The 20,114-nt window shown below is 39.5% G+C and overlaps 1 pseudogene; it reads left to right on the top strand.

Moving 5' to 3' along the window:
• Positions 1-6,682: 6,682 nt before the first annotated feature.
• On the top strand, positions 6,683-7,403 carry LOC129024042 (phosphatidylinositol-glycan biosynthesis class F protein-like; annotated as a pseudogene).
• The last annotated feature ends 12,711 nt before the right edge of the window (positions 7,404-20,114 follow it).

Raw genomic sequence — 20,114 nt, 5'->3', positions numbered from 1 at the left:
CATCTTTAGAATTGGTTTATTTTCTTCACATTGCTGCATATAGTCCAGTGCTTGATAAATACGCTTCAAAAGCTCATTTCTCATATTATTTTGTAGGTCTTAAATCAGTTCTATCAGTCTATGAAAAGGAAAAGAACTGTGCCTGCAATAGACTTAGGCGGTGATTTTCACATTGTTCACAGACTGCTGATATTAGAATTCCTTCAAATTCCACATCGAGACACAGTCACCATGAACAATAGCTCAGAAGAAGACTCTTTACTGCTAATGCAATTGTTAAGTGTATTGTTTTGAAAATGAAAATTTATGATTTTCGCAAAGTTCTCCAATCTGCACTCATGCCACTTTGGAATTGCATAAAATAACAGAAAAATGATAGCATGAGAAGTTTTATGCGAAGTTGTTATTTTCCTTTCTAGAATGCAATATGTGTATCTTTTTATTCACACTGAAGTGCCTCATTCAAAACAGAGGAAATTGCACAATAATTCTCACTGAGAATGAGGTTTCTTACAATTGAGTAATATCTCTACTTCTCAGCACGAAGTTAATTTATGTAATTTGTTACACTTTAAGGTAAAAGAATGTCTGCACATGTCTACCATATCCGCACTCTTTTTAAAAACAAAATTTTAATCATTGTTAGGACAATGTCCAATCACTTTGATTTCACAGGGATACGTATGCTTTTACTGCAGTCTCATGAGCACAGACAGTGGCTTCCTGCAGTGCAGCTCAGACAAGAGACAGCAGTCCTGTCCTTTTTATCCTTGGAAATTGTCAGACACTTTTAAAGTGTAGTTTACAGACATATAAAGGAGAGAAAGGAAATAAATTCAAAGTCAAATAATACACCTAATGCTTTCACTTTTTTAATTTCTTTCTATAATCTGTATAGATACCTTGGACCAAGGGAAATTATTTCTTTTCTGTTTTGCTGGAATAATCCTAAAAGGTGATATTTCACTAGGTTAAATAAGAAAATATAGCTTGTTTAAAGCTATTCATAAAACCCTTTTCAACAACCACAAAGGCATACCTCATCTAGACAAACATGATTTTCTATTTCTTGCAAGACTTTGAAGATTATAGGTCTATTTGAAATTTTCTTATGAACATTTGAACAACCAGCCTTTATTTTTATAAATTTATTTAGCATTGTTTACAATTTAACAATTTAATGTTTTTTAAAAGAAAATAATTTACTTCATCAGGCCTCTCATATACATCTTTACTATTTTGTTTTCTGTTCTCTCTGTTTTCTGTAATCTTCTGGAAAGATTTTAAAAACTAAGACATGACATTACTTTAACTTGAAATCTCAAATTTGAAATTTTTAATTTTTTTTTAGAAACAGTGTATTAGTCTGTTCTCACGCTGCTGAAAAAGACATACCTGAGACTGGGTAATTTATAAAGGAAAGAGGTTTAACTGACTCACAGTTCCACATGGCTGGGGAGGCCTCACAATCTTGGCAGAAGGCGAATGAGGAGCAAAGTCACATCTTACATGGCAGCAGACAAGAGAGTGTGTGCAGGGGAACTTCCCTTTATAAAACCATCAGATCTCATGAGACTTATTCACTGTCACGAGAATAGCATGGGAAAGACCGGCCCCTCATGATTCAATTACCTGCCACCAGGTACCTCCCACAACACGTGGGAGTTGTGGGAGCTGCAATTCAAGATGGGATTTGGGTGAGGACACAGCCAAACCACATCAGACAGGGTCTCACTCTGTTGCCCAGGCTGGAGTGCAATAGTGCAATCATGGCTCACTGCTGCCTTGAATTCTTGGGCTCAAGAATTCTCCCACCTCAGCCTCCCAAGTGCTGGTACTACAGGCACACATCACCATGCCTGGTTAATTTTTTCAAAAATCATTTTTTGTAGAGATGGGGGTCTCACTATGTTGCCCAAGCTGTTCTCAAACTCCTGGCCTTGAGTGATCCTCCTCCTCCCTCAGCCTCCCAAAGCACTGGAATTACAGGTGCGAGCCACCATGCCTAACACAAACAACATCAACTGAGCAGTAATAATCTTTCCCAAAAGACCACTTTTAAAAACAATGTGCACTTTGGGAGACTGAGGTGGGTGGATCACGAGGTCGGGAGATCGAGACCATCCTGGCCAACATGGTGAAACCCCGTCTCTACTAAAAATATAGAAATTAGCTGCGCGTGGTGCCTATAATCCCGGCTACTCAGGAGACTGAGACAGGAGAAACGCTTGAACCCAAGAGGCGGAGGTGGCAGTGAGCCGAGATCGCGCCACTGCACTCCAGCCTGGCAACAGAGCTAGACTCCGTCTCAAAAAAAAGTGATTTTTTTTTTTAAACTGCATTTATCAGCGCACTGCCTGACAAATACGCTTTTGTCTCGTGCCATTCATTCATATTTTTACCCTGCCTGAAAGAACTCTTGAATGTTATTTCTTCACAGATTTATTTCTGCACCCCTGAAATAATATGGTGCTTATCACACTATATTATAAGTAATTGTTTGACTGGCTAATTTTCTTCTAAATAATGAGCTTACTGAAGTTAGGGACAATGTCTTACTCATCACTGTAAACAGATCCTGAATCACAGGACCTTTGACACAATGAAGCATTCCCAAGCATTTGTTAAATAAATGGATATTTCCTAATAAAATCCCTACACGATTCTTGCTGCCTTTTTAATGAATTCTCCCATCTCTCTTAAGGTAGGAAAAAAAACCCATTCCTTCCTACCCATCTTAGAAATTCTGCGATTCTTTTGAAGTTTTCTTTGAAAAGTCCTTGCTAATATTTTTTCTGTAAAGAGAAAAGACAACCAGAAAAGATGCCACTTTTCTGGAACATTGAAAATAGTGAAGGAATGGCCGGGCACGGTGGCTCACGCCTGTAATCCCAGCACTTTGGGAGGACGAGGCAGGCAGATGACGAGGTCAGGAGATCGAGACCATCCTGGCTAACACGGTGAAACCCTGTCGCTACTAAAAAATACAAAAAATTAGCCGGGCGTGGTGGCGGGCGCCTGTAGTCCCAGGTACTCGGGAGGCTGAGGCAGGAGACTGGCGTGAACCCGGGAGGCAGAGCTTGCAGTGAGCCGAGATTGTGCCACTGCACTCCAACCTGGGCGACAGAGCGAAGACTCCTTCTCAAAAAAAAAAAAAAAAAAAGAATAAAAGAAAATAGTGAAGGACTGATTTAACTATAGTTTCCTACTTCTTTAGTCTCATACTGTAGCTTTCTATAAGCTGAAGAGCTACAAAAAAAAAGCAAGAGAGAAACTGTATGAGACCTGATGTTTTAAAACCCCTTTCTGAGGAAGATGCATCTTCGTTACTCACATCACAGGAGTATTAATCATATTACTCTGAGGAACCATGAAGTCTAAGTAATTATCTTGAAAGCCACTGCCTGCTATGAGGAAATTTATCACGGAGGGAGTTACATTCAATTGGAAGTTAGGAAGCTAAGGCAGTAATACTCACCCACCCCCGTCTTCCCACATATCTCCCACTCTCTTCACTCTACCTTTTGACTCCACAGTGAAAACCAGAAGTAGTCCAGTGGAAAGTAGGTTTTTAAAAACAGCTACCAAAAATTAACATCCTCTCAATGATATCTACCAAAAAAATATGACTCATTGTTTCCCATCAACTTTGAGTTCGGTGTATTTGGGTTCTCAAGAGAAACAGAACCAATAGAATGCATATATAGAGAAAAAATTATTTTAAGAAGTTGGCTCACACAATTATGGATGCTGGCAAGTCCAGAATCTGCAGGGAAAGCCACAAAAATAAAGACCTAGAGAAAAGTCGATGTTGCAGTTCGAGTTCAAAGGCTGCCTGCTGACAGAATTCTCTACCTTTTGTTCTATTCCAGCCTTCAGCTGATTGGATGAAGCCCACTCACATTATGGTGGGCAATCTGCTTTACTCAAAGTCCACCAATTTCAATGTTAATCTCATCCAAAAAACATCTTCTCCAAAATATCCAGAATAATGTTTGACCAGCTATCTGGTCACTGTGGCCTACCTAGCAAAATTGATATATAAAATTAACCATCACACCACGTAATATTTATTGTGTCTTTGGCCTCTGACTCTTCTCTCCTGTAAGTATGTGCATGCTCCTGGCATGCAGAAATCACAGGCTGACATGCAGCTGGTCTAAGCAGACCCGCAAGATATTTGATTTGCAAGACTATACTAAGCTGGCCTGATGCCTCTGGCTCTGCAGTTTATAACTCTGTTCACTTGTTCTACTTACAAAATAAAATTCCATGTTGGTTCAGACCCCTACCTTCTTCCACTTGTTATAAAAAAATAGAATAATGAATTGTACACAAAAATATTGAAGGACAAAAATCATTGGATTAGACAATCTCTAAGATTCCTCAAAGACCTAAAATTCTATGAGGGAGATAGAAAATATCAAGCTACACTTGTCTTTCTCTAAAATCTGTGTTTGGAGATATTGGTTCTTGTGATGGTGCTTGGAAATTGACTATGCTTGTGGAGGTGGGGCAGTGGGCAGGTAGAGATGGGGAGAAGGCAAAAACAAAGTCAAAATAGAGATTTCCAGGGGTTTGGAGGCAAGGAGGGAGGTTGAAAGGCTGGAATACAGGGGACTTTTAGGTCAGTGAAACTGTTTTTTATGATACTCTAATGTCTGATATATTATGCATTTTTCAAAATCCATAGAAATGTATGTATCACACAGTGAACTCTAATGTAACCTATGGGCAAAGTTTATCATAACGTATGAATACTGGTTCATCAAGTGTAACAAATATACCACATTCATACAAGATATTAACAGTAGAAAAAACTGGAAGGAGGGAAGAGAGTGTCTATGAGAACCTTCTGTATTTTGCTAAGTTTTTCTGTCAACCTAAATCTTCTCTAAAAAATGAAATCTAAAGTTTTTAAAATTAGGAATTATTTAAATGATCTGAAGCAGAGAAATAATTAAATGATATATAGCTACAAGATGGAATATTATGCAATAATACCAAAATGATGTTTACGGTAAAAAAAAAAAAAAAAAAAAAAATCCCCAGCCTAACCCTGAAGGAATGCATTCAGGAAGAAGAAGGGGACAACATCCACAACTAACTTCTCCGTAAGGAGATCTACTCATTCAAAAGAGAAAATAGTCTAAGCAAAGAGCTAATCAAGTGATTCTTGCCATTGTCCAATTAGAGGTGAACTTGTGCCAGGTTAGTGTCAGTGAATTGGAAATAATTAAACAGATCCAAATATTGTGAAGGTAGAATGGACCCCAGTTGGTGATAAATTAGATTTGATAGAAATGTATCAGTCTATCTACAGATAAATGATAGACAGATAGATAGATGATGGATAGATAGATAGATCACCAAGAAAGAAAAGAATGTAAACTAAAGTTATTCCTATCTCAGTTCTTGAAAGAGAGGTTGGAAATCAAGAGTTCTCAGCTGGATGTGGTGGCTCATGCCTGTAATTCCAGCACTTTGGGAGGCCGAGGCAGGTGGATCACGAGGTCAGGAGATCAAGACCATCCTGGCTAACATGGTGAAACCCCATCTCTACTAAAAATACAAAAAATTAGACAGGTGTGGTGGCGGGTGCCTATAGTCCCAGCTACTTGGGAGGCTGAAGCAGGAGAATGGCGTGAACCTGGGAGGCGGAGCTTGCAGTGAGCTGAGATCGTGCCACTGCACTCCAGCCTGGGGGACAGAGGAAGACTCCGTCTCAAAAAAGAGTTCTGTTTTAACAGCATAATTGTGAACTGCCTATGAGGCTCTGATGTAGGAACTTCAAATATACTTACAAAATCATATAAAAAGTGGCCTGAACTAGAGATAAAAATTCCAGGCTGGGTGCAGTGGCTCACGCCTGTAATCTCAACACTTTGGGAGGCTGGGGTGGGAGGATTGCTTGAGCTCAGGAGTTCAAGATCAGACTGGCAATATAGGGAGATCCCATCTCTACAAAAGAAATTTTAAAATTAGCCAGATGTGGTGGTGATGCACACCTGTCGTCCCAGCTACTCAGGAGGCTGAGGTGGGAGAATCACTTGAGCCTGGGAAATCAAGGCTGCAGTGAGCCGTGATCACACCACTCCAGCCTGGGTGACAGAGAGAGACTGTCTCAAAAAAAAAAAAAAAAAAAAAAGAAAGAAATCCAGAGAAACCATAGGAGTGGATGAGAATATCTACAAAGAGAGTGAAATGATGACAAGAGATACAATAAGGTCATTGTTTTGTGAGGGGCACAGAAGCAGGTAAAGGAAACTAGGAATGAGTGGCGAAGTAAGATGAAGACCTCAACGTTGTGGTGTCATAGGAAACTAAGAGTATTTCAAAGAGGGGGAGGTCAGTCATGCCAAATGTTACATGGAGGTCTGGTAATAGAGGGGTGTAGTGGACTATTTATGAGTCCTGGTTCTAGAATTTGGCTTCTTGGGATTATATATCAACTGTAGTCTATTAGTTATGGGACCTTAAGAAAATAATTTATCCTCTTTTTGCCTCAGATTCTACATTTGTAAAATTAGACGAGAATATGACTTACTGTATAGGTTTCTTGGAGGCATTAAATACAACACATAGAAAGGTCAGGGCAGGGAGTCATACCTGATGTCAGAAGGCCGCAGTGTCCTTTTCCTTTTGCAGGTGGGAGAGTCAGATAGCCACCCAAGAAAACACAATGAAAGACACTGATATCAAGAGAGTATTGTATAATCATCTTTTTGCATGTTTTCAATTAGCTTGATCATCTTCATTCCATCATTCTTTTTGGAGAACTTCTCAATATTGGAAGCACACTTAATATGGTTGTGCATCTGTTGTGTTTTTCTAACTGCTGTCAATCCAGTATTATATTTAGTAGTGAAACCAAATGCATCCTCTAAAAGAAGTTTATCGTCACACAAGGTGACCAGATTTTTGGAATGCTGTATTAATTTCTTATGTCTTGTTTCTTGCATGTAATTCATGTAATTTTTGTTCTATACGGAGTGCCACCATTAGAGTTGAAGATGGAAACATTTTTATTTGTGGTTATTTTGTCTGCTTTTACTACTGTACCAAGTTTACTTTTGTTAGGACCAAATCTCAAAGCATGGATAAGAGTTTTCACTGGAAAGGGAGTTATATTCACTTGGGAGAATAGTGTCCAGATCACTACAATTTCTAGTTTTGTGGGAACATGTCTTGGAGTACTTTCTATACCACTGGATTGGAAAAGACCGTGGCAGATAAGGAAACTAACACCTAGATGATATGTAACATTCTCGATGTCAGTGAGCTCGTACATATGGCCCATCTCCTCCTGTATGCTTGGAGCAAACTTTGGCAACATGGCTGGCCTTGTTATTTCACCACTCTGGATACACTGGAATAAAAAGCAACTTACATATAACAATTAATTGGAACAAAGGCAGAAGATATTTCTTTGTGCAGATACCATAAAGACTATGAAGAAATATATATAGTCAAAGCCAAACAGTTCCATTTACAGCATTGTTTTTTTAAATGTTATAATTGAAAAAAGCTTAAAAATGTATTTACAACATGATATAATTGTAGCTTTTTCAACTATAAAACCCCTTAAGAAATTGTACTTTCTTGTTTAAATAAAGTATCAATAATAGGAAAAAATGCAACACCTAAATTGTATAGAATAATACCTGGTAAACACTATGCATTCAATAAACATTAGCTATTAACATCACAAAAAGTATTTTTTAAAAATTTTTTCAGTATGGAGACAGACACATAGTAAAAGTAAGGTTAGCAGAACAGTGGAGGCAGAATGCAGGTTGGAGTGAATTAAAGGGTAATTGCTCTATTGACAAAACTGTTCTCATAGCGTTTGAACACATTCATTGACAAGAAGACACTCATTGCCACCAGAAGCCACAATTCAATTGGATATGTTTATACATGTAACAACAATCTGGTCCCCACACTTATCACCCCATTGATGACTGTACTAGGATTTTCAGCTTTTCACTGGTCTTCTCAAATCTAACTGTGAGAGGGTTCCTCTTTGTGCTGAGCCAGAATCTGTCTTCCAAGACCTTCAATTCAGCTGCATTCTGTCATCTGGGGCCAAAGTACTATATTATTCTAAAGAGTAATTAACTTTTTGTTCCTTGAACATCCTTCTTTCAGACGTTTATTTACATAAACTGTAGGCCTCCTTCAAGTCATCTAGTTTGAGGGTTCACAAAACTGACTGGCCATCAGAATCCCTTGGGAGTAAAAAAAATAGACTCTGGATCTCAGACATCAATCCAGAATCTCCAAGAGGTAGAGCCAAAAAATTTCTAAGTTAAATGTTTCTTTGGCAAATTTGATGTACAGGCAAGTAAAGGAAACACTGCTCTAGTGTCTATGTGACAAAAACACCTTCAAGGATCCTTTTTTTGCAGAGATTCCAAAGTTACCAATGTCACTTTTACTGGCACCATTACTTTAGTATTTAGAATTTCACAATTACAAACATATTACACTTTTTAGAGCTATCAATTACTCCCAATCACTTAACAGTTAAGTGGAATGCACAAGTTTTTGGCATTTAGATGTCATGCAACTGAGTGTGTCCCCTTGGCTTCAAAACATTTCCAGTTACTGCATTTTTCTGCCAGATGGAAGCTTCGTTTGGTTGGTATTGCAAAGTGCACAAGTAGTGTCCACTGTGCTTTGGAAATGTATATGATGTTTTTTGTAAAACTCTTTTCACCCACTCCCACCATCACCAACTCAGAGTTCTTTGAATCAGCTGTCCTCAGCTCTTTCTCACCAATAGCAAGGGGTGGTAGAAGTTAGGCAGTTAGCTGAAAACCAAAGACCAGGTTGAATTCACACTTTGAAATTGGCTTCATGCGTCTGTTTAGATAAGCAGAGAACTGCTGTGGTACCTCAGTCCTGTTGTTGCTGCTCTGGATATTTTCTTCATGGGTATTCTGACAGCTTGGACATGATCCCTGGCACCACAAAATAAGACTGGAGGCAAAAGGAAACCAACTCATTTCTCCTCATATTGTGACTGGTTTTTCCTTTTATTTATGATTGAACTCTGTTGTCACTGTCACTTGCATTTTTACTTCACCTTGCCAAAATCAGCATTAAGGGCCAAATTGTTTCTGTGTTTGCACACCCTCCTATTTTGCAGAAAAGCCTTTCCACTTAGCTACTACTGTTGCTTTGGCTCCAATATTTGCTTGTATGTTGCACCTTCAATACATTCTTTTTACAAGACTCAGCATCTAGAAATCAGTTTTTTCAGTATCCTCTCACTGGAACAATATTCACATCTGCAACCTCATACATGGCTCTAGAAAACATCTGGAGATGATCCAAAACCTGTCAGACTTTATCAGCAAGAAGGTCCCTTATGTATTGGAGCAAATAAAACTAGCATACCACAACAGCCCTCAGGTAAAGCACTTTTTAATACTGCCCAAATTAGTGGTCTCTTTACAACTCTCAGCCTCTGGGAAAGGTTAACCTTTAAACGACCACTCTTTTTTTTTTTTTTAATTATTATTATACTTTAAGTTTTAGGGTATATGTGCACAACGTGCAGGTTTGTTACATATGTATACATGTGCCATGTTGGTGTGCTGCACCCATTAACTCATCATTTAGCATTAGGTATATCTCCTAATGCTATCCCTCCCTCCTCCCCCAACCCCATAACAGTCCCCGGTGTGTGATGTTCCCCTTCCTGTGTCCATGTGTTCTCATTGTTCAATTCCCACCTATGAGTGAGAACATGTGGTGTTTGGTTTTTTGTCCTTGTGATAGTTTGCTGAGAATGACGGTTTCCAGCTTCATCCATGTCCCTACAAAGGACATGAACTCATCATTTTTTATGGCTGCATAGTATTCCATGGTGTATATGTGCCACATTTTCTTAATCCAGTCTATCATTGTTGGACATTTGGGTTGGTTCCAAGTCTTTGCTATTGTGAATAGTGCCCCAATAAACATACGTGTGCATGTGTCTTTATAGCAGCATGATTTATAATCCTTTGGGTATATACCCAGTAATGGGATGGCTGGGTCAAATGGAATTTCTAGTTCTAGATCCCTGAGGAATCGCCACACCAACTTCCACAATGGTTGAACTAGATTACAGTCCCACCGACAGTGTAAAAGTGTTCCTATTTCTCCACATCCTCTCCAGCACCTGTTGTTTCCTGACTTTTGAATGATCGCCATTCTAACTGGTGTGAGATGGTATCTCATTGTGGTTTTGATTTGCATTTCTCTGATGGCCAGTGATGATGAGCATTTTTTCATGTGTTTTTTGGCTGCAAAAATGTCTTCTTTTGAGAAGTATCTGTTCATATCCTTCGCCCACTTTTTGATGGGGTTTTTTGTTTTTTTCTCATAAATTTGTTTGAGTTCGTTGTAGATTCTGGATATTAGCCCTTTGTCAGATGAGTAGGTTGCAAAAATTTTCTCCCATTCTGTAGGTTGCCTGTTCACTCTGATGGTGGTTTCTTTTGCTGTGCAGAAGCTCTTTAGTTTAATTAGACCCCACTTGTCAATTTTGGCTTTTGTTGCCATTGCTTTTGGTGTTTTAGACATGAAGTATTTACCCATGCCTATGTCCTGAATGGTATTGCCTAGGTTTTCTTCTAGGGTTTTTATGGTTTTAGGTCTAACATTTAAGTCTTTAATCCATCTTGAATTAATTTTTGTATAAGGTGTAAGGAAGGGATCCAGTTTGAGCTTTCTACATATGGCTAGCCAGTTTTCCCAGCACCATTTATTAAATAGGGAATCCTTTCCCCATTGCTTGTTTTTCTCAGGTTTGTCAAAGATCAGATAGTTGCAGATATGTGGCATTATTTCTGAGGGCTCTGTTCTGTTCCATTGATCTATATCTCTGTTTTGGTACCAGTACCATGCTGTTTTGGTTACTGTAGCCTTGTAGTATAGTTTGAAGTCAGGTAGCGTGATGCCTCCAGCTTTGTTCTTTTGGCTTAGGATTGACTTGGCGATGCGGGCTCTTTTTTGGTTCCATATGAACTTTAAAGGAGTTTTTTCCAATTCTGTGAAGAAAGTCATTGGTAGCTTGATGGGGATGGCATTGAATCTATAAATTACCTTGGACAGTATGGCCATTTTCACGATATTGATTCTTCCTACCCATGAGCATGAAATGTTCTTCCATTTGTTTGTATCCTCTTTTACTTCATTGAGCAGTGGTTTATAGTTCTCCTTGAAGAGGTCCTTCACATCCCTTGTAAGTTGGATTCCTAAGTATTTTATTCTCTTTGAAGCAATTGTGAATGGGAGTTCACTCATGATTTGGCTCTCTGTTTGTCTGTTATTGGTGTATAAGAATGCTTGTGATTTTTGCACATTGATTTTGTATCCTGAGACTTTGCTGAAGTTGCTTATCAGCTTAAGGAGATTTTGGGCTGAGACGATGGGGTTTTCTAGATATACAATCATGTCATCTGCAAACAGGGACAATTTGACTTCCTCTTTTCCTAATTGAATACCCTTTATTTCCTTCTCCTGCCTAATTGCCCTGGCCAGAACTTCCAACACTATGTTGAATAGGAGTGGTGAGAGAGGGCATCCCTGTCTTGTGCCAGTTTTCAAAGGGAATGCTTCCAGTTTTTGTCCATTCAGTATGATATTGGCTGTGGGTTTGTCATAGATAGCTCTTATTATTTTGAGATACGTCCCATCAATACCTAATTTATTGAGAGTGTTTAGCAGAAGGGGTGTTGAATTTTGTCAAAGGCCTTTTCTGCATCTATTGAGATAATCATGTGGTTTTTGTCTTTGGTTCTGTTTATATGCTGGATTACGTTTATTGATTTTTGTATGTTGAACCAGCCTTGTATCCCAGGGATGAAGCCCACTTGATCATGGTGGATAAGTTTTTTGATGTACTGCTGGATTCGGTTTGCCAGTATTTTATTGAGGATTTTTGCATCAATATTCATCAGGGATATTGGTCTAAAATTCTCTTTTTTTGTTGTGTCTCTGCCAGGCTTTGGTATCCGGATGATGCTGGCCTCGTAAACTGAGTTAGGGAGGATTCCCTCTTTTTCTATTGATTGGAATAGTTTCAGAAGGAATGGTACCAGCTCCTCCTTGTACCTCTGGTAGAATTCGGCTGTGAATCCATCTGGTCCTGGACATTTTTGGTTGGTAAGCTATTAATTATTGCCTCAATTTCAGAGCCTGTCATTGGTCTGTTCAGAGATTCAACTTCTTCCTGGTTTAGTCTTGGGAGAGTGTATGTGTTGAGGAATTTATCCATTTCTCCTAGATTTTCTAGTTTATTTGCATAGAGGTGTTTATAGTATTCTCTGATGGTAGTTTGTATTTCTGTGGGATCGGTGGTATCTCCTTTGTCATTTTTTATTGCGTCTATTTGATTCTTCTCTCTTACGACCACCCTTGAAATGATTTGTTTTTTATCTTTGCCTTGATATAATTTTAATTTTTGAAGTGTTTGCCTTGGCTCAACCACTAACTCCAAATGCCTGTGTTGTAATTTGTGCTTTCTACAGAATTTGGAGAAAATTTCTGATATCTTCTTCAAGTTGCTCCAGATTGTGTTTTATTCCAAAATGTCTTATTTTTTGCTCCAAAACCTTCATTCTCAGGCTTTAGTTTTGTACTTTCCTAGCAAACTCTTTCACAGCTGAAACTATTCAGGGTAGAATTTTTGTTGTCCCCCAAGCAATTTGCATCATCTTTGACACACGGTAGATGTTTGTTTGTTCATTCATTAAACAAATTTTTGTTGAGTTCCAGCTATGTCGAGGCACTGTTTTAGGTTTTAGGATTTCAACAGTGAATAAAACAAAGTTCCAGGTTTTTGGTTTTTTTTTTTTTTCCCCCAGAGTCTTGCTCTGTTGCCAGGCTGGAGTGCAGTGGCACGATCTCGGCTCACTGCAACTTCCGCCTCCGGGTTCAGGTGATTCTCCTGCCTCAGCCTCCCAGTAGCTGGGATTACAGGTGCCCACCATCACGTCCGGCTAATTTTTGTCTTTTTAGTAGAGACGGGGTTTCACCATGTTGGGCAGGATGGTCTCGATCTCTTGACCTCGTGATCCACCTGCCTCAGCCTCCCAAAGTGCTGGGATTACAGGCATGAACCACCGTGCCTGGCCAGTTCCTGCTCTTATAGAGCTTACACTGTGGTGGGAGAGACAGCCAATAAAGGAAGTGTGAAATATATGTATCGAATGTTTATAAGAGCTATTAAAAATAAAACAGGTAAAGGGGGATAGTGAATGCTGGGGTCCAAGATTGGCTAATTTAGATAGAATGGTCTAGGGGCTCCCTTGCTGATGAGGTGACATCTGCCAACATAAAGGAAGGCAGAAATTGAGCTTTGCAAATTTCTGGGCAAAAGTGTCTAAGGTAGAGAAAAAAGTAAATGTCAAGGTCTTGAGGAAGGAACATGCTTAGAGAATGAATGGGTGAGTAGATGGATGGATGATTGGATATTCAATACTGAATAAATTAAGGAATAGAGACTGTGGGGGACAAACCCCAAGGTGACCCTAATGTTCACACCTTGTGTAATCTTTTCCCCTTGAGTGTTGGCAGAACCTATTACTTGCCTCTAACAAATAAGGCATGGCAGAGGTGATGGCATGTGCCTCCCATGATTATGTTATATACATAGCTCTGCCTTGCTAGCATGCTCTAGGGGGACTCTCCTCCTGGCCTTGGAGAAGCAAGCTACTGTGATGTAAACTGTCTGTGAAGAGAGCCATGTGATAGGGAACTTCAGGTGACCTCTAGGAGCTGAGGGTCACGGTACCACGACAAGGAACTACATTCTTTGAACAACCATGTCAGGAAAGAAGAGGACTCTAAGCTTGTTGACACCTTGATTCCAGCTTTACAAGACTCCGAGCAGATAACCCAGTTAAATTGTGACCAGACTCCTGACTCATGGCAGTTGTGAGGTAATAAATGTGTGTTATTTTCAGCCATTAAGTTCATAGTGATCTTTTACGATGTATGGAAAATAAACACACAGCTAACACATCTGAGCTAAGTAGCAAATATAAAACCTTAAGTTACTGAATCATCTTACTCGTTGTCTACCTCAAACTTAAGAGTAACTTATGTGTTGGATAGCTAGTTTTCTGTCTTCCCTCTTTCTCTACACCTAGACCAACTTTACCCTCATGTCCAGGCTCAGCTTCAGCTCTATACCTACAACACATTTTACCTTGGGTACTATCGCAGTTGCAATTTACTGCACAACAAACCATATACCTTAGTAGTTTGAAAGAGCAGTATGTTATTGGTTTTCATTTCTAGACTCACCTAGGCAATTTTCATGTGGTTTCAGTTATATGTTGGCTGAAGCTAGAGTCATCTAAATGTTCAACTTAGATGTCCGAGGCAACCCACTCAATTGCAGTTGACTCTGGCTGTCAGCAGGGAACTGTAAAGACTCAGACGTCCAAGACAACCCACTCAGTTGCAGTTGACACTGGCTATCAGCAGGTAACTCAGCTGGAAGAGTAAATTGGGGCAGCTACATGTGACCTTACCCATCTCTCTTAGGTTTCTTATAACATGGTGGATGTGTTCTGAGATGCAACATCTCAAGAACATCAACTAAGGGATGAATTCGTAACTGGGACCATATCACATTTGCTATAATCTACATCAGTTTTGAAGGAGTGAAGAAATAGACTCCACCCCATTGTGGAGGAGTGGCAAAGTCACGTTGCAGCAGACTATATGGAATAGGAGATAATGTTGCAGCAATCTTTAAAAATACCCTTGGTCCCTGCAAGGATCGAAGGAAACCAAGGGCAATTCCATGCTTACCAATGAATTGCAATTGAAATCAAAGATCCTTGAGTTCAATTCATGGTGCTATTCTTTACTAGCTATGTGATTATAGTAATTTAACTCCTGGGGCCCAATCTCTTCATCTCTTAAATTAGACAATAACACCTACCTCAATAGTGGTTGTAAGCATTAAAGGAAAAAAATATTTAAAAGGCAAAGCAGAGTGCTAGACACCTGGTAATATGTCTATAAGTGATAGTACATTAGTCTGTCTTCACACGGCTGTAAAGAACTATCTGAGACTGAGTAATTTATAAAGAAAAGAGGTTTAATTGATTCACAGTTCCACATGGCCGGGGAGGCCTCAGGAAACTTATAATCATGGCTGAAGGCGAAAGGGAAACAAGGCACGTCTTACATGGTGTCAGGAGAGAGAGAGGCAGGTACTGCCACACACTTTAAAACCATCAGCTCTCATGAACACTCAACTATCACCAGAACAGCATGGGGGAAACCGCCCCCATGTAATTCAATCTTGGCTTTATTCCTGATTATCATAACTAAAAATTTTCTTTATTTTCAGGCTATTTTGTACCCTTCCAGTAGTAATTGAGTTACATTATGAGTTTCTGAACCAATAACCTTCCCTGTGCCGTAACCCTGTAGGCATGACTTTCTACCTGGTTATGCCTACCTCATCTTCCCAGAGATCATAATCTTAGTCTGAACCCCAGTCGAAAGATTGGAATGCTATTTTCTACTAGCATATTATTTTGGTAGGGTCAGCTACATACTTCTGTGGATTTCTACATATGGCTGTTCTGTGATTCTCCACTATATTTTTGCTTCATTCATCAGGACACCCCCAGAGGTTTGAATTCTACCGTCTGGAGGCCCACTGTCCAGCTGCAAGTCTGGGCTTGGTTTCAGAGCTTGCATGTAGCCAATCCTATAAAGTAATCCAGTTTTAGATCCAGAATTCTCTTCATTTGTCTCATCCTGCTGGAGGTGGTATGATAGGTTTGCTAAGGACTAATATGTGGCTTTCAGGATTTTAATTCTTCATATGCAGATGCTTTTTAGCATTTTACTCAGTTCCTCTAAGCATATTGTTTTCTGTACCCATCAACTCCTTCTTGCTTGCTCTCTTGCTCTCTCACTGTCCCCTTCCCTCCTTTTCTCTCCAGCCCCTACCATGACCCACAACCACACGTCTTTTGCAGGAACTCTTAGAGTCCATTCCCCAAACCTACAATGACCAGTCAGTTAGGCAGCCCAGAATGTTTAACCCCCATCTCCATCAAAATGCATCACTGTATCTCCTCTCATAGTTACACATGGGGATTACTGGGCCTTCATTTATTCTTGATAAGGTGAGCGTAGAGCAAGAATTCATCCTCATTTAATGGCCATTAAGTTCCATGAGGACAGACACAGCCCTTGATTCACAATGACTTTCCTAGAAGAGTGTTTTTCACTTTAGCATCTATAGGAAAAGACAATGCTCTAGCAAGCGTGGAAGGCTGATTTATAGCAAATTTAACGTGAAAGGGTGACCTACAGAGAAACAGCATTGTGTTCCTGCTGCTGCTGGAGATTCATTGTGAAGGAATGAAAACTGCCTTTTACCCCACCAGGAGGCCAGCCAGGCTTTTATCTTCCTAAGGTTTGGGGTCCCATTTCCTCCACTGGAGACTAATCAGCTTTTGAGTTTCAACTCTCTGAAGGAGATATTTTTTCATGTGAGTGGCAACAGAAGTCTACCTTAAAACAGACTTTTGTGTTGAGAAGGCTTAGAGGCCCAATTAAGCTTTATCATCTAAAAGGCAGTCAGAATAAATCTTCGTGCTCTAAAATTTAACAAAAAAATTATATTAAATGTAACTCCAAGATTTGGATATAAAGGAAACAATGGAGTGTTTCCAGCACTGGATAGTAGGCGTGGAGTGCTATCTGAGTGCCTTCTGGTGTGGTAGGCGATGATGGAAACTATATTAATAAAGGTGGAGTATAACTCCACAGCCTGGGGTCTTGCAAGATGGGCCAATTTCCAAGCTCAGCAGGGAGTGAGTTCAGAATTAGTGTCCTAAATGAAATGATCTTGCTCACCTGGGAAGGGAGCTGGGCCAAGGTTTCCAAGCCTGGAGAAAAATGGGCATGTAAATGGAGGAGGCCTTCTGCAGCTAGAAATGGTAGCCATAACAATACATAATAGTCATTAAAAAAAGTCATAGACTAAGAACCCATATCCTACCATGATGAGAACCAAAAATATGGGTGACTGTCTTCTTGGGGCCATTTTTGCCCCTCAGTGTTGTAATACTGTGTCAGATGTGGTCCATGCTAATTCTGTGTCATTTCCACCCTTCCAAGTGTGCCCAGGAGAAGAAAGGATAGAAATACCTTTTCAGGATCCCCTCGCCAGAAGTTCTCCAGCTTAGATGAAGCTACAGAAAGGGACTTGTGTGAGATTTGGAAAATGTAATGAAAGGAATAACCATTAAGTCTCCATAAGTTGCAGGCAAGGGCTGGGCTGAAGCAGGCAGGGTTATGACGACTTCTAAGCATCCTCTAGGAGTCTCCCATATTGATCCCGCAGACAACTGAGGTCATCAGTTGTTGTCCCCTCTGATCCCTGCATTTTTTTGTTTCTCTGATGCCAGCGGCCCCACAAATGTTGTGGAAGCCTCTTTTTTTTCCCTGTATTAAAGCTTTTCTGGCTAGAATGGTCTAGAATGATTTCCATTTTCCTGGTTTAACCATGATTTTATAGGGGATGTGAAGGGATATCCCCCAAAATGGAAATTATTGACCTTACAAATGAAGATGAAAACTGATTTTGGTCAACTTGAGAAAATAATTAAATGTGACATTATTTGATCTCATATTCTGTGAAGCAATTCACAATTGTTACATAATCAAAGTGATATCCAAAGGAAATGTATTAAAGCAACTCAACTGTTTGAAATATGTGATAACCCACCATGGTGCCTCCCAATGTTAAAAATCTCTTAAAATGTCTTCCCATTACACAATAAATATTCATAACTTTGGGGCTTGTGCCCTAAGTGGAAATTCAGAGCTGACTGAGGCCAATAAACAGCAGAAACAACGGTGAAGTAAAATTGTGTATGCCACCATCTTAGTTGCAACCACCTCATGATTTAAAGAGAGCATTTAAATGTAGGGAATAACCAGAGATGTAGTCTTTGAAGTGATCAATCTTCACATGATTCATCTTTTGACATGTATTTTTTTTTCACCTTTTTCCAGCTGAAATAGAATCCAGCTTAGCTCTCAGAACACCAAGTAGATAATGATTTCAGAAACAATTGTGCCACTGTGTTTAAAATGAGTATTCCCTGTCATAACCCATTTTAACCTTGCTTATTACACTTTGTCATGGCAAGGGCAAATGGGAAAGTGTGGAGAAATGGACACAAACATATTTTTTTCAACCATGAGAAACACACAAAGCCAGTGTCTCAACTTGTTAAAAGAAGCAAATATTCTGTTTAATGCATTTGCATTAAAAATTAAGAATGATGTTAAAAACCTATAATGTTTAATACATACCAGGACATATCCTGGTGACATTAACTTTTTAGTACAGAAATGTTATATTAAAACATGTATAAGTGAAAAAACCAGCTCAGTCAACTAAAATCCTTCCAGTTCTCCTACTAAGAAAGACAAATGTTTTCTGGTATACCGCAGGCACCTGTGAGCTTTCAATCTGTCGAATATAATCTAGCTGAAGTCAGCAACCTGCACTGCGGCTGCAGCTGCCCAGAGAGATTTTCCCAAGGGAAGCATGTCATCCCCACTGGAGGAAGTATATGTCATGGTAGACTAGCCATTATGAATGCTCTTTGTGAACTAGAAAATCAAGTAAAAATTGATTCTTCAAATTAGTCTTTTAGTCACTAAAATGCAACTTGACCTAAAATGTCACCCAAGTATTTACTGTCTTCTATCCAAGTCCTTGAGCATATAATACTGTGTTGAATTGAACTTCATAAACATTTCCAGAATTATATGAATACATAAATGAATGAGAGTATCTTCACATTGATGAATATGTGAAGCTATTTTGTGAATATATTGAAGTATTTCAAACTTTAGAAATAGAATGATAGATTTTATCCAGTATCAGTAGGAAGACTATATAATATGTGGTTTCCAAAACTACTTTTTTGGTGGCAAATGTTAAGTCAAAACAGGTGTCAACTGGCCCTGCTTCAGGCAAACCAAGATGTACAGTCTTCCTAAGCATCTTGCTCATCCTCTTTAAATCCATTGCTAAAATGCCAAGCATGAAGGTAAAAGAAAGCAGAATCACTCTAACATGATCTCATTTGTTAAAAGATTATCGATCTGCAACAGACCTTATAGCATGTGTCGACGTGTTGTTTGGGTTCGTGAAGAAGCAGACTTTGAAATAGAGTTAGGAGTACAAGGGGTTTGTGGAGGAGAGAGGGGGATAATGTTAATGAAAGATGAAGGGGAAGGAGGGGAGAATGAGCAGAGAAAGCTCTCAGAGTACATTTCAGTTCTGCGACCTATAAAAGGAAGGGAGAGGAAATAACACTGGGCAGGAAGAGACCATGATGCAGCTCTGACAAAGTCTTAGCCAATCTAACGGGGAGCTCTGGAGCAAAGATTGCCTATTAAAGGAGAACTGTGTTGAACAGAAATGGCAGGCTGTAGTACCCCTGCCATGCTCAGTCACTGGCTGGGGCTGCTGGAGATTTGCTGGCCTCAGATCAAAAGCTGAGGAAGATGGGAAGAACTGCACTCTTTGTAGCTGAATGGCGAGTTTTGTCTTGATGGATAATCTGAGTGGTGCACTTCCAGTGGCTGCCTCACGGCATATCAAAACCAATCTTCTTTGATAAATGAAGACACTGAAGTTCACAGGGATCTTTAAGGCACACATCAGGTAGTACAACTTCAGTCTCTTGACTTCAGAGCTACTGTACCATCATACTGATACTTTGAAACTTTGGGATCACAGGACTTTCTGAGACCTCAAAATAGTAAAACAATATAGCAAGCAAAAGACAGAGCTTAGAGGTGGACCTTGGTCTAACTAACTCTAAAGCCAATAATTTTACCACTAAGCGGGAAAGGGAGATAGAGAGGGGAACTTATTTGAGAAAATAAAGCCTTTCAAAGATAATATTGAGACCTTAAATCCAGTAAGATGCCACTCACCTCTTCTTACTCTCTCAGTTCAGACTACTTTAGGGAAGGAGTGGTGAAAATATGCTTTGGGTTGTAGGAAAGTAGAATTACAAACTTTTGATATAAATGCCATTTCTAATATA

Source organism: Pongo pygmaeus, chromosome X (genome assembly GCF_028885625.2).
Source record: "Pongo pygmaeus isolate AG05252 chromosome X, NHGRI_mPonPyg2-v2.0_pri, whole genome shotgun sequence".
NCBI lineage: Eukaryota > Metazoa > Chordata > Mammalia > Primates > Hominidae > Pongo > Pongo pygmaeus.
The sequence above is the reverse complement of the archived record's forward strand: the minus strand, read 5'-3'. Positions and strand labels throughout refer to the sequence as shown.